A 24,151-nucleotide genomic window follows, 5' to 3' on the forward strand; every position below is an offset into this window, starting at 1 on the left:
AGAATGAATACACTTGCAGCTGGCCTTCCACCGCCTGTGGAAGGCAGAAGTTGGCCAAAAACCTGTGAGACTCTCCAGTTGTGTTGAATGGATGGAAACCAAGAGTGTGGCTCAGTTTCAGGTCCCAGCCTAACAGCCTTATAACACCAGTGCCAAGAGACCCATGTAAAAGCAGAGGGTTCAGAGGGAGAGGCAGTGTCTGGCACACTGTGATGGTAAAGTATACTAGGGCAGGCATCAATTTACCTTGGTTAGTTATGTTCTTAGTTATGTTGGATTTTGGTGCCCAAAGGCCTAATTTATAACTCCTATAATAAAACTTATTATAAAGTATAAGCCAAGCACATGCAGGTTCTAATTCTATTTCCTCTCAGAGGAAAGAGCCAAGCTGTTTAGCTTCGGGTTCTTTCAACATTTCCTATTTGTGACAAACACAAAAATCTGAAATCACTGAGGTACCAGTGCAAGACATTTACATAGATCACTGAGAACTAATTAAATGCCTTGCTACACCCTCCTCTATTGCCCCTCACCCTTTTTTTTTTTTTTTTTTTTTTTTAAATCCCCAAAAGATGTTTCTGCTACCTTAACATCATAGCTGTCACAATGTGGGGCATAAAGGTGAGCTGAAATTACAGAGAAGCAAACCAATCCAGTTCGGACATCCTCCCTACCTCACAAAAATTACCAAGCCTGAGCCTGTAGGGCAGGACTCCCACCTGTCCTCACACAGAGTGTGTATAGGCCAGCTGAGGGACATGCCCAGTCCCAAGGGATGGAGAAAATACTGCTCTGCTTGGGGGACACACAGCAGCGTGAGAAGCACAGCTATTCGTTTTGTTTCCCAGACATCTTTTGTTTTCTGGACCTCACATTCTTTATTAATTTTAAATGGATAAATGCTGAGCCTTCTCAAAGGCATTGGAAACTGGGTGCGGTCTGTGCCTTGCCAACTTGCCCATCTGCTTTTCAGAAGGTCCTGCAGGCTGGTGACATGAGTAATAACGCCTGTAACGTGGGAAGGTCTGGGAGGTGGGGAAGGATGCTAAACAGAGCTGCAGGAAGTCAGATGGAAAGAATAAAACCAGGTAAGACCTGGTGTGGATGCTCTCAGTACCTTTTCAGTCTGCTTGGTTTTGCTATGAGCTGTGTCCCACATCTCCTGTAACATGGGATGCTTGCAATAACAGTGGGAGCTAGCTTATGGGGACTGATGTAGGAAATGGATTTTAAGGATGAAAAGAAAGTTAAAGGAGCAGTTTTGCCAGAATAGTGAGACACCCAGTGTAGCACTGAATTAGTCAAAGCAGCACAACTCATGAATCTGACCTAGCATTATTGTGCAAGTCAGATTTAAGTCCCCATATATGAAGTCAGATAAGCTAAATTAATGTAACCCAAAGTACAACTAAATCCTTGTTTTATTCTGCAACTTTTAAGTGTCAGATTAACATTCTAAAGCCAGTGCCATTACATTTTATATTTATAAGTAAGAATTCTACCAGTCATTGAAAATTTTTCTTTGACCTGTTTAAGAAACTCAAATAGTAAGGTTTAGATCCACACCTAGTTTGAGAATAAGAAAAAAAAAATTAATGTATAAAGCTGGAGCCTTTGAGAGGCTCCTACTCTGCTGTGGTCACAAAAGCTCACTGCACAGCCCTGCCTGTCATGTTATACCACGTCTACCCTTGTTTGCAAACAAGAACTGGGGCTGTGTTGCTTCCTGCCCTTGCCATCGGATAACACAGCACCCTGTGCCACCCCACAATTGCACGTCTGAGCTCTCCGGCTCCCTTGCTGAATGCACTCACTTGGACACACTGAGGACAACAGAAAACAATTTGTAGGGGAAGGAAGGGACAAAGTTCATGTTAACAGAAAATTATGTTTAATCATTCAGACTGTCAGTAACTTATTTCAGAAATACAGCATCTAAGGGCAAGGCTAGCAACTGTATTGTTAATAGGTTTTACAATACGTGGTGTTTACACTCCCAACACAAGTTTCCATACAAAAATCACTAAAGTCATTTTCACTCTAGATTCCATTGATTAACTGATATTGACAACAAGGTAATAGTGTTCATCTGATTTGAACTGATCAGAAAATGAAGATGAGCTAGTAAAAATGCAGCTACCAAAGGTACTAATGGTTCCTAATCTTATGAAATTGTTCTTTACTCACACGAACAGCCAGTCTCAAACTGCACTGGTTAATCACATGCCGTTACCTCCAGTAGGAGTTGTTCTCAATTTAGGATCAAAGCCCATAGTTCGCTGGGGCCACCCTTTCAAGGGAGGATTGGGCCCAGACTTCTAATAAGGGGTTTGGTGGCTTACAAAGAGGTGATTAAGATCTTCCTTTGAAAAAACACAAAATGTAGAGTTCTTCCTTTGGATTATAACAGCACAGATAGTCATAGCTGGTGGATTTCAGAGCATTAACTGCTAATCCATGAGCGAACTGAAAGGTTTTTGTTTGTTTGTTTTGCTATTACAGTATTTAGTTAAACTTGTCAACCTTCAGCTCTCAGTCAGTCATATTTACGTTTCTTAGCAAAATGTCCTATTTAAGGAACTCAAAGTTTCTGCAAGTTCTTGTTCTTTTTCATACATTCCTCCTCATCAGTCTGAACATCTCTGTGAATATGCCAAAGAGGCTGAGAGATGCCCAGGCTATATGCAAGACCTTGGGTGGTTTTTGTTTGTTTGTTTTTGGGGAGGGATGGGAAGTGTTTGTTTTCATTTTATTTAAGAAAAAGCTTGAACTTTTTCCTGAGAAGTAAAACAATAAAATTTTGAAAACTAAGGCACAATATAAATATTTCTAGTTTCCTTAAGTGACATTCAAGGATTTCTGTTTGTCACCGACAAACAGAAAGCACTTAGTATAATTATTATAGCACCTCAGTAAAAATCAGATTCTAGCCGTAGGTGATTGCAGCTATAAAGTTTCCAGAATAGGAACAATGAGCCCTATGAAACTAATGAAAAAAATCGCCAACTTCCTCACTCCAAAGTCTGATTTTTACAAGGACTCCATTTCTTCCTAGTTGCCAGAAATGAACGGTTTATTTGAATCTAGCTAAGGTCTCCAGGAAAACAATTTTAATGTAACATAATGTTGCACCAATGACAGGACAATTAAGTGGTCTCAAGATCCAGCAATATTTAGGTACATTTACTGTAGCATGCCCCAATAATGAAAATAAAGAATCATACTGTAATGATATCATAGCTAAAGATAATAAATATCCAGACATACCCTATGCTGTATCACTGTACTGTAATCAAATGAATTAGAAATATAATGACTACTTTGACACAAACAGGTATTTAATATGCTGAAAATGTACCAGATTTTCTCCCTCAAGCATTAGTAAAATCCCCTAGAAAATTAAAATCCAGGTCATAGCTAAATTCCTTTGAAACTGGGATTTAAATAAAAAATAGTTTAGTCACTGTAAGAATTCTTTGTGCTGCTACATTTTTATAAGGTTAAAGCTAAAAATAAGATCAAAATCTTGTTGGACGTTGCATTAAAAAAATGTACCAGGTGTGTTCAGAAACCCATCACACACATATGCGTGTTAAACAGATGCTGACCAATAAATTAATTTAAGCTACTCTCCTTTCCAACCAGAGGAGAGCAAAGAGCTGTTAGGGACATTTATGGGGTGACGTTCTCTTGACTGACAAATTTTTCATGTTTGGTCTTTATTGTACAAGTCACTGATACTACTCAAACATTTTCTGAGGGGAAAATGAAATCACTGACTGCCAGGAAAGCAGAGAATTTAGTAACCTCTTTCTAGGTAGTTGGATAGATACGGAGAAGGATGGAAAGACTATTAGTTATGAAAAGTGAATAAGGAAACAAGGTTTGAACACTGACCTGATGAAAATAACTTCCAGTAATTCCTTCCATAACAACTCAGGAAATCAAAGTTTACATGTCAAATATCTCAGTCTCCTTAGCACGTTATTCTGCATTGTGACAATTAGCATTTGAGCTGATCAAATGAAAAAGTATCTTGTACTGACCCTAAATCCTACTATGCTTATAGGACTTTAGAAAATAAATAGATGAGGAATCTGAGGAACAGTCCTGAAAGGGCTACGTGACTCCTTGAAACATAAGCTTCTCTAGCACTTTAAGGACAAACAACATTCATTTCTACATTTATTCCAATTATACAAATTTAATTTGCCCGGATTTTCTTTTGTTTTTTGAAAACACACAATTGCTGGAAAAAGGAATTAGTAGATGTACAGGGTTATTAAACATGGCATTCATCCATTGGTCCTACACAGAAAATGCAGCACTGAAAAAAACAAAGCTGATTAATATGAAAGGCAGCTAACCTAAAAACTAAAACTTGAACTGAACGGTGTGTGCTAATCTTTCTCAAATACACTTATGAAAGCTAAATTTGCTGGTATTTGTCATTGCCATGTGGGTGAGTGTTCATGTGAACGATAGCTCCTCTATTTTGAGCAGACCAGTACGGAAAAAGAAAAAAAAAAAAAAGAATTCTGTCCCCACTGTTAATTTTCAGATTCTCCTGTCCATCTACGGCTGCTTGAATAGCAAACACTTTACAACCTGGGGTCATTTGTGATAAACTTTGTTAAAAAGCCGCCATTCATTACCAGTGATTTCTTTAATCCTCAAGTTGCTTGTAAGGAAAAGATTGAAATTGCGTGTTATTTATTTTTTGGGTCTACAATCAAAATAACTCAACACATTAGCCACATTAATAAAATACTTGCCAGATTGAAATCTTAAGAGCCAGTCTTAGTCTTGCCATTGTTTACTGAATGTGTGTTTGCCAGCCTATCTGGAGACATAAGGAAAATCTTAATGGCTGTGGCCACTCATTAGCAAAGTACCATGGAGTCCTAATCCCATAAAGATATTAAACTATTTTTCCTTACAACAGTAACAAATGAAGGGAATTCTCATTACTTATTAAGATGTGGTACATTCTTTGCATATTGAGTTTCTTCTTATACTTTGAACTCTTATCCCTCATCATTCTATTTCTGAGGCTAAGATCAAAGTAGATCGGCCTTACAGAGCTACAGATGAGTGGCCGCCTTTCAGAGAATATTAATGCCCTCTTGAAGAGCAAAGCTGGGAAGGAGGTGTAATCCCCTAAAGAGTGAGCTCTGGGAGCCTGGTAATACTGAACAACTGTAGCGTGCTCGATGGATCAGCTGTTAAAGAGCACAGCCTTGCTGAGGTGGAGCAGCTTCTCCCAGTTTAACAATGTGGCCCAAATCTCAAAGCAATAGTGAGACTAAGGCTTTTTTGGAACTAGAGAATCGTGTAAATGTGGATTCTGGCAGACTGGCACAGCAATGTGTTTTATAGCAGGAAAATGTGTGACCAATTTTGTATTTTGTGTTGCAAAATTTTCTGGCTTCTCTGCTTCAGACTTGTGACTTCGCCAGTTTTAGTGTCTGTGTCTCGCTCCCTCACCTACTCAGGGCTGGCATTATTGATAAGCTTGTTGGCACAGGGCAAGACAGTGTCCCCCTTTGACCTCCCACCTCCAGCAGTGATTGCAGGGTTTCTTTTTTTTTTTTTTTTTTTTGCCTTAGACTGCTTGCAAGCCTTTTAAAGAGGAATTACTTTAGACCCTTGTTAAAGCTAAGGGTAAACATGCTAAGTACTAAGACATTCAGTGGGTATCGTTATATGAAAAGAAGAAATGTTATATTCATTACAGAGGAAAATCTAGTAATAAAAAGTATTACCTGCATTTATAGCCCTTGTAACCTAATTTTTGTGACAAAGCAAAGAAGTAAAAACATTTCTTTCTGCCTTTCAGTGACCCCTATAAGAAACCCCCCACGGAGTCATTTAGGATAGTAATTTCACTGAAAATATATGTAGCTTTACTTTGCTTGCTCTTTTTAAATTAATAATCCTTACCAATGATAAATTTGAAAGTTTTTAAAGACATTTGCAAAAGCACCTTCAAATTAGTAAGCAATTAAAAGAAATAACAACTTAAAAGACATTTTCCACAACATAAAAATGTGACAGAACATGGAGCTGTGTTGTTCAAATGTTAAAACTGTACATAAAATACCCCTTCAATATATGCTGCCAGTAAAAACCAAGGCAAAGCAGGTCATTAAAGTGTCAGACTTGGGGCAGAGTGGAAAAAATGCTGCGTTTAAAAGTAAACATGTAGACCTTCTATAATTATTTCCCCTTAAAGTTAACTGTTCAAAAAAAAAAAAAAAAAAAAAAAAAAGGCACACTTTCTCTCAAACAAACAGCTCTGCATCATTGGGATGAAGAGTCAAACTCTAGTCCTAACCATGTTCCAAAGGGAAACTAGGGAGTTTTCTGGGCTCTTCATACAGTCTGTGAATGTCAACTTCAGGTATGAAATGTCATTCTCATTTATCCAGTTTTTCTAAGGCAGAAACAGAGTGGTGTGTTCAAGCTATTAATTTCTGCATCATTCATGCTAAGGCTGACTATGAATAATGGGAGCATTAAAAAACTTGAGAACCCCATGCTCAACAGGGGTAGCCTTGGGAAGATACCCAAGGGCTTCCACTGACCAGCAAAAAGACTTCCACATTACAGTTGTGATGATGTTAGTATCCAAATGCAGGGTTTTAGCACTGCTGTAAAGAGCTCAGGCTAGAAAACTGTGCCCAATCCCTTCTTCTCACATGAACTAAAACTGCCCTTGAAACTTGTAGATTATTTGGTTAGCGTAAGAGAGACCCCTACACTAGTTATGGGACGCTGGAAGCCATACTAATGCTGCTTAGCTGAATTAATTTATTTTGCAGTCCAGAGCAGATAAATTGAGATAGTAAAAATAAAACCAGTGAGATACAATGTTTCTGTACTGAAAATAGAAAGGTTGTATTCTGCTGTCACTTTTCCTATTCTCAGAACTTTTTGAGGCAGTAACAAAGACTGACGAGCCAGAAGGATATCAATCACATTCCAGTTTTGTTTCCCTCTGACTGGAAAAAAGTGCATCATGGCCCTGAAGAAAAAATGTCATTAATTTTGTGTATTTCAAGCAAAGTGTTTGCATATGAAGTCAGTACAATATCTGCACTGTATCTTTTACGGAGCTGAATTCCTAAACTAGGTCTAAAAGGTGGCAATGCTCTAGTAACAATCGTGTCCAGCAGGCACAATTCCAGATTAATTGGACAAGTGTATGATTGAACAACACCGCTGATGTACACAAAGTTATTCCAGATAAGCTGGTTTCACCAAAAAAATAGAGGGTTCATAAAACTAAGATAAATTTAATGATTAGAAAATAAAAAGGTTGTTGCTTACAACTTGAATTTCTATGCTAAAATCAACCCCCAGGCAGTTTCTAAGACTCCCACTGAAGTCCATGCAGACATACAGGTATCTGCTTTTGTCTTCTAACATCTCCATATCTCCCTTCCCTAAAACTAACAAATACCACCACTGAAAGTACAGGCTGTCAGGTTTACAATCAGTGATTAAAACCAACATTCCTCTGTTTTCCATCTGATAAGAGCAGAGCTTAAAGTGGAGAGACAATGGGGAAACACAAAGGAGCACTGAGAACGTTTATTTAACTATTCATTTTTGTTTAAACTAGTTTCTGCAATGCAAATGTTTCTAAGATAGAAAGCAAGCCTGTAATCATGGTTTAAGACATGTTATACTCAAAATACACAGACTATGGAAGAATATTCATCTTCATAATTATGCTTTCTTTTTCTAATTTCCAGTATTTTACATAGGATAACCAAAAATGTCAGAAGGTAGAGCACTTGACTAAGTTTTAGTCTCATATAATTTCCTCAGCAGAAAAGCAAAGACTTGCAACTTTTGGACAGCTGTGGTTTGACAACTATTAATATCAGATCTATTATGATCAATAGTTTGTCAGTATGTATGGTCAATATTTCTTAGTCATCAGATTACAATTGTAACTGTACTAAAACAGGTAGAGCATACAGCGTGTATATATATATTATTTGCCAGCTCTATGATTTTAATGATAAAAAAATAATACTTAAACAGTAATTACATTAGATGTTGTAAAGATGATACCTGGTTAGGTAAAGTCTTCAAGTAAAAATTGACAAATTTCTTTGAACAAATTTTAAACCAACTTGGTGGCTTTAGTCCATTCCAATATCTTGCATCATTTCATTGAGCCATTTTGATGCAGTAATAGGAGCCGAAATCCAGGTTTAATGCATCATGGAATCGTGGCTTGTGACCCTTGGCCTTAATGAAGTCAGCACACCATGAACCTGAAGAACTGGTACTTAATTTAAATGGTAGGTTTCTTTTCCTGCTATCAACAAATATCCAGGATGATGGTCCTGGTTCAGTAAGATTTACTAGTCTTATGACACATCTGAAGGTTTTTTTTTTTCCCCCCTTAAAAGTAAGCAAAAATGTTATTTTTACCTGTGTTCTTTATGCACAATTGTCTTCAATCAGTAGTGAGGATTCCAGAGCTGGTTTTCAGGTTTCATTGTGGGTTCTTGAACCTAGATAAAAAGAATAGAATAGCTTTCTCAGGAAGTGCTAGCTTACTTGCGGTTCACTGTGAAAATGCTAAAAGCTGGTTCTTCGCTGATTTATTATCTAACTTCTGTTACGCTCCTCCTGGCTACAGGCTATAACCAACAGCCAATTCTCCATTATCAAGCTAAGAATAATAGGTGCAGCTTGAAAGTACACTCATTCAATATTTCATAGATTTTAAGATCTTCAAAAACTTATTTTAGATAGTCTGAATTTCTGTGCCATAATCCAAGAAAATATCTTAGAAAGATGCTATTCATAACTATTTGGCTTTGATTGCTAACGAATCTAAGGATATAAAAGTATGTTCAGACCTGAAATAATCTGCAGCAACTTGACATAAGATTTTTTTTTTTTAATTTTCTTCTCTGTTCTATTTGTCCTCTGTTCTCTCTTACCAGTACATGAACATACTGGCACTCACACCAACTTTCCCATTCCCTGACTCCACATTCCCCATTCTCAGTCTTGTCTTCTGGACTGCTGCTGCCACTCAAGGCTCCAGAATGCCCTGGACTGAATTGTTCTCACAGATTTATTTGCCTTTAGCTGTTAGATCCCATCCTGACCTACCCCAGAATAGCTGTTCCACATTCTCTTTAAGAAATTTCATCTCTTTTTCAATACCACCTAGTGTTTCTAGCAAGGATGACCATGAACTTCTCAAATAATAGTAGAAACCACCTAACTCCCAGAGGACATGCTTCCCTTGAAGTGCTAGAGCAGTATTATGGGAGAGAGGAAAAGAGCTTGGGGAGAAGATGTCTGCAGGAGACTTGTATGGACACTTGTGGATATTAGGAAAAAGGCAAATAATGCCATTTTCCTCATGTTACTTTCTTTTACTGTTTTCAGTTCTAAGTGATCCCACTCTTTCCTTCTGTCCCTAGTTTTAATTATTAGCATCAGCTCATAGTTCTTATCCCTTTGGCCTCTTCCTATTACCTTTAGTTTCTTTGTATTTTCTTCTAATTTGCAATTTCAGTGGTGACTGTAAAACAGGTGGTCAATCTTTACATTATACAGAAATTTGGATATTAGATCCAAACACTGTGCAAATGGACCTACTGCAGAGCCAAAGCAGGGCACAGACAAGGACTTTCTGTGGCTTCCTGCTATTATTTCCATAGCACAGACTCAATTGACACAAGAATGGAGGCAGCCCCCTGAGAGTCCTCAGGCCTGTACATACATAATTTCTAGACACCCAGCAGCAAAACTATACCTCCTTAAAAGCCATCTACATACATATTTTGAGATCTAAGAGGAATCTTAAAAGCATGCAACAAACATAGCTCAAAACTCTCCCTGTGCCCAACAACCACCACATGCACTATTGTCTTTCTACAGGGCACCTGTAACTTTGTGATGTAACCAGCACATAACCTAGGCATGAACTATAATAAATCATGGACATCAAGCTACCTTGTTGTTGTAACCAATTCAGAGATGGTTGTGTTTTGTTTGTTTGTTTGAAAGACTGCTAATCACAAGGTGCCTAGGGCTCTCTCCCTGTAACTCACATTTCTTAGAATTTCCTTTTCACTTTCTCAATTCTTGTTAACTGTGAAGATTGTGGGACTATTTGTTTAATTGACATGTACTCAAACTGGCATTGCCACCGGAGCAAGAAATCCCACCTATCTTGCCAGCAGGTATTTATTTCCTCAGTGTTACCCCCATACTGTAGAAGGGCAGGCATTCCCATAGCAATGTAGTGAATTCATACAGCAAGTTAATATTAAAAAAAAAGAAAAAAAAAAAAAAGTCAAAATAGCAACAAGTTGACCAGTGAATGGACAGGGAAAGTTAGAGCATGTGCAGGCAGCACAGGACACCTGTGCTCACTAGCCTTTTAACCCAGCACAGGAACTGCAGAGCAGTTTGTCTGCCCACAGCCGCAAGTAATCTGGCTGATTTTCACCAATTACAGAAAGGGAGAGATTAGGGATAAAATCTGTGGTCAGCCAGCAGAACAGGGGAGTTGAGAGCTTCTACCAAGGGATGGTGATAAAACATTTCCAGTCAAAACAGCTGCTTATAGATGTAACATTTGGCATTAACAAAACAAGGCTTGAAAAAAAACAGATTGCCTGAAATATTTTCAAAAATGTGCACATGATCAGTTTTGCCAGAGGACACATGGTGTTGTATCTCTACAATCAGTGGTATGAACTGTTCATGCAGACATCTTTAACTGGCACAGTTATAGCTGGAAAAGTGGCTACCCGTGCTTTCCCTTCCCCTTTGGTGTTAACTCAGTCATTCTGCCTGTCTCTGCTGAAATCAATAAGTGATGCCACACAGCCCTGTGCCCTGTAAACTGCTCAGCAGCTTTAAATGCTGTGCTGGGGTTTAGATCTACAGATGACCTCCTCTTGTTTCTTGCTCTCATATTGGGAGAGCACCTCATAAGAAATAGAATGATCTGATTTGCCTTCATTTATGCTGTTGTTACATTACTGAAGTTCAAAATCAGTATTTTGAAGCAATAGTTAGAAATCTAGCGGAGTTCCTGCGTGAGCTGTCATCACCATCTGCACTGCCATTGACTTTTCCTATGTGATCCAGCTGAAAAATAACCCAGCAAAAAATAAAAAAATATTTTTTTTGTTAGACTAGTTTGAGTCCAGTTCTCTGTGTCTGTGCAAACACTTCTGTTGGAACAAGGCAAGAGAAGCAGCAGGGGCCGGAGCTGCTGCAGAAATGCAAGAGTAGCCACATTCCTTGATATTTGAGTAGACGGCCAGCCTGACAAAGTAAAATATTTTTAGGTGGATTCAAACTTTTTTTATCATTCTTTTTTTCACATTCATAATAGAACTGACCCACAAAAAATGGTGTTTTTCCGGTGGATCTGTTCACACAATACTTTATGTTGGCAGTTCATTTCTCTCTTAGTCATGTTTTCGGTTTTTCTTTAGCAGATGTTTACAATTACTCCTTAAAATGTTTCCATTTTCTGTGATCATTGAATGTGAATGAGGTGACATTTTTAAAAATAATTGTAGCTTTTTTTTCTGGCCAGAAACCATGTTGTTAGATTCAAATAGTCTTTGTCTTTTCAACTGTGGTAAAAGTCTTATATCTTTGTAACAGCAGTATCTGCACCAGTCTGCCTACTTTCTCTCTCTTTTTTTTTTTTTTTTTTTTTGGCCAAAATCAAAGTGTTATTTGTCATTATCTGAATATATCTTGTATCTGGGAATCAGATGTGTATATGACTTTTCATTTAACCTTAAATACATCAGGCCTAATGTCCTGATTTTGTACTTGAGAATTGGAGGACTGCAGAACAAATGGTATTACAGGAGCCCAAGTTTTGGAAACGTGAAGGAAAGTTTCTTTGCTTTTCTTTCAGTCAGTTTTTTCATTTGTTTTTATTGACCTCAATTTAAATCAAAGTTCTCACAAATAATTGCCATGTTGCCAACACCTGCAATTACGTTGCAATGTTTGTAATGCTCCAAACTTGCTTCAAACCCAGCTCTGGGGAGTTGTGCAAATTATTTAAAAGATCATCTTTTTCTTCTTTTTTCTACTTCTGTTCCAATAAATATATTTTCCAGTTGCAGATGAAAATACTAGAATGTCATACATTTAACACGAAGGCTCCAAAAAGTGCCACATCTATATTTTAAAAGATATATTTTTTTAATAAAGTCTCGTGACTTTTGGAGTGCTGACTCATGATTTCTGCATGCTTGACATCAGCAATACCACAACTGAGAGAAAATCTTTGTGAAAGATTCCTTTCTAGTCCTCTTGAGACAAAGGGATCCTCCAGGAAAAAAAAAAAAAAAAAAAAAAACAACCAACAAAAAACAGAGAAACAACTGTTTCTTATTCATGATAGTTCTCAGTTAAAAACAAGCAGAAAAAACAACCTTTAAAGTGAACAATCTAAAATATCTGCCAAACCATTCATGCTTGCTTTCTGCACCATAAAGGCTGAATAAAGGTACAAATACTTCTTTTCTTTGTTAGGATGCTATTAAATTATATACTGTATGAAAAATAAACCTCTAGTATAATTTAATATTTTTCAACAAACAGCTTCTTTTAATATGGCAGATTCTTCCCTCTTTCTTGTCAAGCGAGAAGCCTGGCATTAGGAACAGAAAATGACTTTTTCATTAATGATCATACGTTATTTTTAATTATACTGTGATTTTTTTTGTTTTGTTTGTTTTCATTGAAGAAATGTAGCAATTCTATGATTGTGTTCCTTCTCCTTAATTAAAAGATGTTTTCCTTTACTAGGAATAAAAAAAAGTCAGAGAGAAAGGAAAATTCACTGACAAAAAAGAGCCTTTTTGCTATTAAACAAGAACTTTGGCCTATAAATTAATGCACTTCTGTTAAAGCACACTAGTTAATCCCGTAACTCAAGCTTCTGCTTGCTGAAAACAATTAGAAATATTCCTCATTCCTGATATTACAGAAGATAATCAATAGCTATCATTAACATTGCTGTTAGCAGTAATAGAGGGAATATAATAATGTATCATACTAAAAGTAAAAATTTGATCCTGGAACTGGCTGGTTTAGTGATCAAAACTAGGATCCTTTATCAGGCAAAACTTCCAATTAATTCCAAATAGTTTTACTACATTAAGACTCCAGGATAAATTGCTTGTGGGTGGGATAAAAATGGTTGGTATGTGCCTGTATTAGAATTAACATTTTTGGCAGGGTCTTTCAGAGGCAAATCAGGTCAAAGGATGATTTACAAAACTGTCATTGTCATATGGCATTAATTTGATAGCTCATTTCAATTGACATCTGTGAGAAACAGTTGGACATGCTGCTTCTCTTGCATTAGCCAGACTTTCTAATTAATTATGCAAAGATGAAAACAAACACACAAAATTAGACTGAAAAGTAAAACTATACTCAAGTGAAGGCACACCTTACCCCAAAAAATCACATTAGAACTGTCTAAATCTGTATTTTGCTATGACTCACCTTTGAATAGCTGGTTTTTGTTAATATGGGAGGAATCATGCAAAAACATCAGAATCATCATTCATTGAGTATTGCTCAGCACATAATGCGAAGCCTTCCCCAGCACCACAGATGACTCCTTTTTTCTCCATCCATCTATTTTACATACAAACATGAATAAAAACACTATTACTATTTCTAAATACTCCTAATATTTTTAATACCATTACTACCACAAAAGTCTTATTACTTCCTCACCATTAGTCTTTTGGAAAAGGTATTGAAATTAGAGAAAATTTAAATTTTTCACCAAGTTGTATCTCTTTAATAGTGGACTACAAAGTAAGTTATTTGACATTTGCTTAATCAGTCCTTTAGCTTATCACGAACTCTTTCTGGGTCTCTAAAAATCAGTAAGCATAAAACCAGTTTAAGAATCCCAGAGCATCACTTTGTAACTGTTCCTTAATAATACTATCTCATGTTTGTAGCAATATTTATAACCCCTTATTCACCCAGAAGCTATCTTTTTTTTTTTTTTTAATTTGATATCGTATTTTCATGTTATTTCATAGAAATATATATATATAGAAAACATTCCCAATTTTTTAATTCCCAATTTTTTTAATTGGCAAGGTGGCATTAGGATAAAACAAACAAACTTCATATATAGTAATACTAACTAAAGTTTTTTTTTTTTTTTGAGATATACATAAATAAGATGGAGAAAAAAAATCCTTATGATATAATTTATAGAGCGTTTCAACAGTCTTAACAATACTTGAGCTATGAGGTATATGAGATCTTTTCTTTGGGGGCTATTTTGCCCCAGAACCAAAATTGTAATACAAGATCTCAAGCCACCAGCCTTTCCCCCTTTTCCAATACAAAAAAAAAAAAAAAAAAAAAAAAAGTCTTTAAAGTCTTCAGCTCAGCTTGTGCTTCCATTATACAGCACATCAGTCAATTCATGTACAGAATCTCAGGGAGGAGAGCAATTATTTCTGAACATATATCACTTTGCAAAAAAAAAAAAAAAAAAAAAAAAAAAAAGAAAAGATTACTTACATGTTTAGTATGCTTTCTGGAAATGACTCTATGCCTGAAATCAGGGTTATCCTGGAATTAATAAATAAATAAAAAAAATGTAATATTAGTTCTTGGCTATATAGATTGTTGATGTAGATATGGGGTGGTGTAGACTGAAAGGACTGTTTGTTGACTGTTTCTTTCTGACATAGTATATGAAATGCATTCTGAGGTGGTCTGCTGGTTGCCTGCAGTGCAAGAGAAGAAACCGTTTCTCTTTTGATGTATAATTTGGCTTCTGGTTTTTGTTTTGCTTTCCTTAGAGCACTGAAGGCTGACCATGACTGGAACTGGTAGAGGATGTCAGACTGAAATGTAATTGCTCTCACTCTACCAGAGTGTCTAGCTGGGGTGTCTTCCTCGCATTAAATCAACCTTCAGATGTGAGGTCAATGAAGCATTTCCCCAGGTCAGATCAGTATGAACTATTAGATTTGTTGTTGTTGTTGATTTTGCTTAGCGCAGGAGGTTTGAATTAGCTAAAATAATTTGAGAATTTTGCCCCCCAAAATGTAAGTGAATGGGTCCAAAAGCAAAATAGTTAGGAAATGAGCCTGTTTACAAAGATGAAGTAAAAAAGTTCTCTTTCTGTCCTCATAAGTACCACATGCAGAGCTATTTATGTTGTTATGCTTTCAAACAAAATATGTGCCAAGTTCCAAAGACTGTATCATAGTCGTTTGTTGCATTATGTTATCAGAGCTGCCAAACTATTGAAATAATTTTCCAAAACTCGTGTATTTATAATACTAAGATTCTGATCAAGTATCCCCTGAATAAAGGTCTCTGTAACAGTGCATATGCATCCAATTGTAATGACTTATCAGAGGAGTGACTCCATCACTCCGTGACTGAAAATACCATATCTCAATTAATTTTTCACAGCCAAGCCCATTTGTCCAGCACCCAACACAAAGTATAAAGACGATGTCTGTTGTCTTGTGCATCAGAAACAGCTTCTAGGAATGCAGAGGGAGGAGGCATTGTGGTAAGCAGTTAAACTAGCCTATTCCTGGCTGTCACATGTCAGGGCAAGGAGTTTCTGTATTGCCCAATGGTTAACAAAGTGGCCAGTAAGCATGATGACTTCTACAGTTACTACATTAGAATCTGAAGAACAGAAATGTATGTGGTTGTGTTTGGACACACTTTGCATTTGGTTCTTTCCTGCTATGAACGGACTGGTGGCATTGCATGATTTCCCCCTTGGACAGATATCCCAGCGTTCCAGCTTGTGGACTCAAATCTGCTTCCTTCATTCACAACACATATCACCTTTAGCCATGAAGAATCCTGTTTAAATTAAGTAACTCACTGGATTAGATTATGAACTTCCACGACTTACTGGCTATCAATTATTTGCATGAATAATTGCAACTATGATATTGCAATTACTTAGGGTGAATAAAGACTCCCCAGTCTTGCCAAAAGATGTCTAACCTTGGACTATCTTTTACCGAAGAAGCTATGTTAAATTGACTGACACTGAAATAACTGTTTTGACAAGTCAAGGCAGTACTAGAAAATACAATGGACTTGAACATGTTTTCCATAGGAACATACCATCCATTCATATCAACAACCTAAAGAGCAATACAAAGATGAGGTACTCAGTATGAAGACGAGGTACTCTTGCACGGTCTATCTTTTCATTGTTGACAATATATCTTGAAATACAGCCCCTCAGAATAAGAATGGAAATATTTCAAATGTGTACAGGTATTTGTGCTAGCAGCAGAAAATATAAATGTACAGTATTTCCTTGGTATATTTTGTAGCACACTGCAATAGCTTAATATTGTTAGCTGGCAATCAACGTAAGTACGTGAATCCTCTAATTATCATATAACTTACAGTACCAGTTAGTCTGGCAAACATATGTAAGCATGTACTTATCCTATAGCACAGTGTTTTGTCTTCTGTAATACAATAAACAACCATTTACAGATAAAGATAATAAACCGTGTTGAACCTCTAGCTTTGATTCTATCAGTGTCATATATCAGTGAAATTACCGGGACTCAGCATAAGATTAAATTGACAAATCCTGGCCCATCTACTTTATTAGCATTCTTTTACCAGGGATTTAGTAACCAAACACTACCTACAGACCCTTGCAATGAATTCAGCTACAAAGCACTTCTGTCTCGTGGTATAAACAAACAGCTTGCCAACAAACTGGCATTTCACAGATGATTCTCTCATGTTCTCAAGAAACGGGTAAAACAGTTGTGATGAAATGTCAACAGAAATATTGGCAGATCAGAGCTGAGCAAGTGAATCAGCAAGACATTGTAAGCATCTTAGCCTGCACTAACGCTTCGAAAATCCGGATATTTCTTTCACCTACCTTTGGGAGAACTAAAGGCAAGATTTTATTAATTAATAAAATGTTATTTGAGAGGTTAATTAAGAAATTATTTTAATATATCTAAAAAATAAATACTGGTTGAAAAGTTTGGACAGAAGCATCTACACAGGAATGATGCAAAGTAGTCTCCACTTTCTTCACAGTTTTTTACTTATATTTGCTAGATTAAAAAAAAAAAAAAAGTCAGGTCAGGATAAGCAGTATGTGCACTTAAAATCTGAGACATTCTAAAAACTTATCTTTTGAAAACTGATGGCAATCTCATGCACTACCTAATTCAGGTTTCCTGTTTTGCTCAACTGTTAATATATACATAGAAATTAGAATTACAGGGTTCATAGGAGGCTCTGTGCCCCAACTCTTAATCACTGCTAAATGTTCCCCAAAGCTGGAATCACTATCAGCTTTCTATGTAGGGAGAGGAGAAAACTCATCATGAAGTCTTCTCCCCACAGAAAATTACATGGGAAGGCTGGATCCTACCCAACACACACTATATTTTATACTCATCTCTCTTTTTATATTCCAGGTCATGAACAAAAAATGTTGGAACTAGAAAGAGTTGAACACATCCATGTGACTTTGGCTTGTTTTTCTTTATTGTCTTAGCACCAAACATTATTATTAATCAGCTCATCCATGTACCCACCCTGATGAGACCCTACAATCAGGATACTTCTTTGGCAACTATTTTGACTGGATGTTTTAAAAAAACTACGTTAAAATCCTCTTAAAACTGCTTAAGATTTTTATCTGAGAGGACTTGATTTGGTCATGGACTTCTGCTTTCCCTCATAAAGCCATCATACATGTATATTAATTATATAAAATCAACTAAATATGTAGGTGCTTTTTCTGTTTAGTTAAGGTGGCAAACAGCTGTATGAAGAAGTGTCTGCAAGGCTCTGGCAGACACTACTTCATGCAACTTTCATGACTGCATTTACTTCTAATTGATCCTGCAGTACTGTGCCCCTTATGGAGTGTTTTAAATCAATGTCAGCCATAAAGTAGTACTAAACTGTATAAGATCCTTTTTTTGGTTGCAGTTAAAGATAACTTATTTATGAGGACATGAGTAAAACTAAGTATATGAATGTAAACATGGCTTAAACTTTCAGAATGCTTCCTTTATTTCACAGGTTGAAGAATATCAGGCATCAAAGCATGGATCTTTTCCATTTTCCATCATGAAAGACTCCACAGGGCCCCATGAATGCTTCCCCTTTCCTTATTTCTCCTTCCCCCCCATCCCTTTATTAGCTGGATACTAAACTGATTTTCTCATTACCTAATACAGCTTCCAAGTAGAGTGGAAGGGAGGCTCTTCCAAAACATGCAGTGTTCTGGCATTCACCCAGCATTTCTGTATTACCATACACGCACTCTGTTAGTGAAGACATGCATGATCCTCACCAGAACAAGTAGGACTTCTCAGCCCACAAATCCCAGCATGCACATTACTAATAGCTCCTGAATACAATTGCTTCAGTGGAGTTATTCCTCATTAATTTCATTTATGAATATTTTTAATCCAGTCTCTGTGCAGTATGAATGATGACTCAGGGAGTGGTTGTGGATCACTCCATCAGCCAGATTGCTTTATTCTGGGGTAGCTTCATATGTACTTCACAGCCTGAAGTACCTCCAAAGCATTGTTGTAAACACAAGGCTTGTTCTTATTGGAGAGCTGAATAGTCCCAAATCCTAACCGAGTCTGCAATGACCACTGTATTTGGGTTAGTTATACAAAGTTAATTATTCAAAAACAGAATTATATTTTATCAGTAATAACAACATCAAGGAAAGGAATGCATGGTGGAATTAGTGAAATCATGCTATGATCATGGTAGTCTGATAACTCAAGAAACCCCAGTATTGCTGACGTAGAATTGATAAGTGAAAAATAATGAATAAGAATGCTATTCATCCTTTATAAACTACATTTTTCCTTTCAGATCCTCATAGAAATTAGGATGGAGGGTAAATCAGTATGATAGACATCTGAAATCTCATCAAGATCAATATGAAGAAAATAAAGATTGTGATTTAACTATAGGCTATTAGTGCTCATGAGTTCTAAACAACAGTAAAAGACTACACTGAAACAGAAATTAAATGATTATACAAAGAGAACTCATTAATTTACTTGATTTTCCCTTTTATGGATTAAATTTCACGCTTTTGGAAGTTTCTCCCTTCTCCCCAGTCAGAAACTAAATTTTACAATTCACCTAAACAGAGAATTTTTCTTTAGAAATTTCAGAGCTCCATACATTAAGTACCTGACACATGATTCCACTGGCGCAGTGCAGTTTGCCTCTGAGAATGAAGCCTATGATCAGGAGCTCAGCACTAATATATTCCTCTAACCTGAGTTTAATGTGAATTTCACGGACAATGTTGCATTCACCTGAATTCAATGTCATTTGTAATGTCTTTAAAATCTCCATCCTGTATTTGACAGCATAGCTCAAAGTGCTTGGAACTTTTACCACAACTCTTCTTTGAACGGCAAATTCCACTTATCAGGCAACCTGCGAAGGAAAGTTAATACAAGCCCAGCATTTGTTTGGCCTCGCAAGGGATGATGTGCAGGGGGCCTGCTGTGCATACAGCAGTAACAGAGCCAAAAATTCCTACTGTGTTTAAATAACTATCTAATTTTTGAGCCAGAGATTGTTCTTTTATATCTTGACTTAAAATACAACATATCTTTATAGCATTTTTTTAAATATTAAAAGTTTTTGTAAACTACTCAAAAGAATGATACCAGGTTTGGCCCCAACCCAGCAAAGCACATGTTTAACCTTCTGCATGTCACTAGTTTCTGAAATCAATGGGACTGCTGAGAGTAAATCATGTGCTTCAGTGCCTTCCCACAATAGGACCTTTACAATTGTTTTCTTCTGTACAGATAATTCTAGGAACCTTCACTGAACCTCAATGGCTTTCACATATGATGAAGAATCTCTGGTATAGGTAGGAGGAAACCTTGCTAAACACCTCTTTTTACAGCTTTATAGCCTTGTGTCCTATTTCTTTGTCAACTTGATACCAGAATACAAACCTTGTTGGATGCCTACATTAATTATAAGCAGAGGGAATTAAATGCATGTACAAAAGCAGAGCCTTTCCTGGCGAGGAGGATAGACATATAATAAAACAGTTGCAGATACATAAATTATATGTGCAACAAATAAAGTGTCTGACTTGCTCTAACGCTGAAGAAAACAAAACAGCAACAAACCACTATTTCTGTTTCCAAGGAGTGAAATACTTGTATGTTTGCAAGACTGCCTCTGAAGAGATTGGGCTACAGAATTCCATTCATGATAACTCCGTTAAATGGGCTTTCTGCTCTTCAAACCATAACCATACAATGGCACAGAGATCTGGTACTGCTAACAGCTCCACGTGAGGTGTGGCCTGACTGTGTGAGGGTTGGTTGGTAGCATTTTGACTTGGAACACTGCAAGTGCCCCTGAATTACTGCAGACACCCTTAGAATACCAGGAGCTGCTACCACAGTTGATAATTTTACAAAATAAATATGCGTAATCTCTCTGTGAGAACAAGATTATTGAAATTCAGATAGACTCAATCTAAAAAGCACAGTCTTGCAAGAAACTTTGAACAAGCAAAAATAAATGGGTGATTTTTTCCTAAGTATTGTTGTGACTTGCACAGGTACCATCTAAATAAATGGCATCACTTATGTAAGAAAAATTAACCTTAAGTCTTTTGAATGCCAATCCATCTGTTTTTCTGCAGCAAAAGAAAAAGATTTGCCTCACCTACCTCTTGCTGGCTGAAGAGCCCTCTCCTACAAACAACCACAGTTTCTGATGAAATCCATTACAAGCATTTAAGGTGAGAAAGTACTGCCTTCACCTTGGAGGAAAACCACTCTCACCTTTACCTCAGGCTGCTAAGCTGGCTTATGAAATAACATCGTGTTCTCATCCTGAAAACTATAACAACAACAACCCACCCTTACACAACTAGCAAATTTGATAGAGCTCTTCAGTAAGGAAATTTAAGCAGATTTCTGAGCAGCACTGGCTGAATTTATACCTATGGTCTCATTTTTTTTCAGTCGCACCTGTACCCACACATTAGTGCCTACACTGCTCCATCAAGCTGTGCTTGATCCTTGCCCCAGGTGGAAGCCCTGAGTCCTCATTACTTACACTATAATTGCACAAGTGGCAAAATGGCAAATCCTTCACATCTTCATTAATTTACCTGAGTCAGGGTACAGGGCTGCTGCTACTTTAGCATGGCATAAATACCCATGTACACTTACATCTGTAGCTGGGAAACATGCTGTTCTGCTGCCAGGCTGAGGAATTATTTGTGAACAGGATATTGCCTGAGTATGCTGATGAAAATGAAACCAGTGCTCTTTTGCGTGGCCAGGGTTTGATTCGTCAGCTTCATCCTGCATCCTTTCTCAGGCAACAGCATTGGAGGTTTGCAGTCACTAACTTCTCCATCCACGTAGCTTTTTGAAAACAGAGGAATGCTTTGAATTCACTGCAACAAGTAAAAACTAATTCCTAGCACCCAAATCCACCTCTGAGTTCAGTGATGTATTTCAGCCCCGCATGTCTGACATGCAGTAAAATATCAGCATCTTACAGTACCAGATACTAATTAGAAAAAGAAATGTGTTAGATGTCAGGCCTCAAGAAAGCAAACTTAACATTCTGACAGCAGCTGGAGAGTGATAGCCATAATCAAGCATTGTCCCTGCTTATATCTGTGCCAAACAACCTCACTTACTTCCAGCTAATTCTCCATCAGAGCCGATCTTTCTTTACGATTCCAAAGAAACATGTTGTCAGTTCCCACCTGCTGGCATTGCTAGAAATAAAACCACAGTTGATCGGATGCAATAGGTCAGCAGAATAGTGCATTGAACTGTTTGTGCTTCCAAGCTGCGTTACAGGGGATTCACTAACATTTATTAACCCTTTCTCAAATCATGGGCTTTGTTATGCTTTCATAAAGCGGCAAGATTTCGAGGATGAAAACACATCCTTTCAGGAATTTCAAAGGAAGCAAAATTTGGGCTTGCTGCCAGGCTAAAAGTTCGATATCATTTGAAAAACAAAATATATTAGAGAAGAAAGAAAATGCAGATGTCAGCCTAGTGACACAGAGTAATCTATTTGCTCAGTGCTTGTATTTTCCTACCAATTTTGTATTTTTCAAAAAGGACAATAAAAGAATTGTGCTCACTGCTAATTAATGACAAGCTGGTAAAAGCATCTATCCATTGTTCCATTTATTTCTTCATTTCCAGCAGTTAACAGCCCTGTTCTGAAATGAATCAATGTCGTTTACACAATGCTGTCACCCCTATTGTTTCTTTATCATCCTTGCATTTTCATAAATCGGAGGTGTTAATCCCTTAATGGCTTCTCTTAGAGCTCTAAAATGTATGCAAAATGGTAATCCATCCCCTAAACAATTCACATTTACACAGGCACACTCTTAAATATGTTTACTATCAAAATGAATCCTTTGTTTGGATCTAACCCTATCTGTTTGTTTTCTAAACACTGAAGCATAGCAGGTATGCAGCATCAAATTTTAATTAGTGACTATCAAGTAACCATGTCCTTTTAGAGATGTGGTTATCTTCAGAGGTGAGAGACTTTTCTTTCTTCCTTTCTTCCTTTCTTAGTTTCTTTCTTTTCTTTCTTTCTTCCTTCCTTTCTTTCAACAGTCATGTATGTACATATGAATTTGAGTACATGCCTGTCAGGTGTTGAAGGAAAATCAAGGGCTCTATCCAAGGATTGCTAATGGAAGGGAAAACTATATACTGACTGCCCTTAGCGGTCTTGGGTTTTTCCTAAGCTAGAAGCATTATATCCTCTCTTGCAGAGACTGGAAAAGAAAACTGTGAAGTTGATCCACAATATTTTCAAAGCAGCAGACCAGGCTTGCTGATAAACTGAATACTTTGGTATTCAGAAGCACAGTTAAGTCTGTGATCAAATCTTTTGCAAGACTGAGACAACAAACTTGCTGCGACAGACCGCACCTTACTGTTAATGCAGCTGACAAGGAATCTGACTTGGAGGCCGGACCACTGATCTGTTTGGAAACTTCTGTAGTCAGTACCAACAGAACGTTCTTGTTCCCCAGCACATTTTATAAGTTTTGAAAGTAAACTTTAGACAGCTTCATGTCTTCATCCCTCTTAAATAGCACCTTTTTTTTCTTTTTTTTTCCCCATTAGGGTTTAGAAATGTCTCCATCATGCCAGTGCTTCACATTCACTTCCCTAAGTCTGATTCAAAGTCATTTAAATCAATGAATTTCACTTCGTTGATATTGTATGGCTTTGGGCCAGCACCAGAATGAATTTCATTGGAACAACTTTCTAAGAATTATATGCAAAGAAGTATAGGATAATTTTGCTTTTCCAGAATCAAAGTGAAAATCTTCTCAAGTAAGATTTCAAACATATTCTATTCTATTCTAAAGAAAGTGCAGCCTGATGAGATATTATGCTGGCACTACAATCAAGATAAAAATGGAAAAACAAAAACAAAACAAAACAAAACAAAACCAAAAAAAAAAAAAAAAAACCATGAAACTGAAATGTCTGACAAACAGGCAGACAGGCATTTCAGTAACTTAGAAAAAAAGAGCATCAGTGGTAATAAAAGCAGCAGTATGAATAATAAAAAACAAAACAACAACAAAAAAAATACTTAAACATCACTTGTGTAGTTCTGTTTAATTCACTTTTGTTTCAAGTTGCAGACTATGTATTGCTTAGAAGTGACACTGAAGTTCTCCAACAATGTATAATTGTGTGATCCGTGCTGCTTAGAGCATGGATCCTTGGAGTACTGACACAGAGAGAGAGAAGATCAAGGCTTGGCCGTGACCGTAACATGCTGCTACACAGCAGGCAAACGGTGCAGTTGAGCAGCTGCACCAAGGCGGGCTGTGCTGCCTTTTCCCTTTATGCTCGTGTTTTGACTTGTGTTAATCACCCATTGTTCTAGGTGGGAGAGCCAAATTAAAGGACAGGGTGATCGAATAGAGCTCCCATTCATCTACAGGAAGCAGGTCAGTTCAAATTCCAGTGCACTAGGAGGTGATAAACAGGATTAGAAGTATACCTGGAGAAGTGTATCATTTAGA

General features: G+C 37.1%; 1 long non-coding RNA gene across 1 annotated transcript in view; it reads right to left on the reverse strand.

Annotated features, from left to right (window-relative positions):
* Positions 1-14,641, reverse strand: part of LOC309882688 — a 35,164-nt gene extending 20,523 nt beyond the window's left edge. Inside the window, exons 1-3 of the long non-coding RNA XR_014318341.1 lie at positions 14,587-14,641; positions 13,540-13,674; positions 8,452-8,534 (exon numbers count right to left, since the gene is read on the reverse strand). This is a non-coding gene — a long non-coding RNA (uncharacterized lncRNA). The remainder of the gene's footprint in view (positions 1-8,451; positions 8,535-13,539; positions 13,675-14,586) is intronic.
* Positions 14,642-24,151: the final 9,510 nt, after the last annotated feature.

The sequence above is a fragment of the Aythya marila genome (genome assembly GCF_965140915.1).
Source record: "Aythya marila genome assembly, chromosome: 12".
In the NCBI taxonomy this organism is placed as follows: Eukaryota; Metazoa; Chordata; class Aves; order Anseriformes; family Anatidae; genus Aythya; species Aythya marila.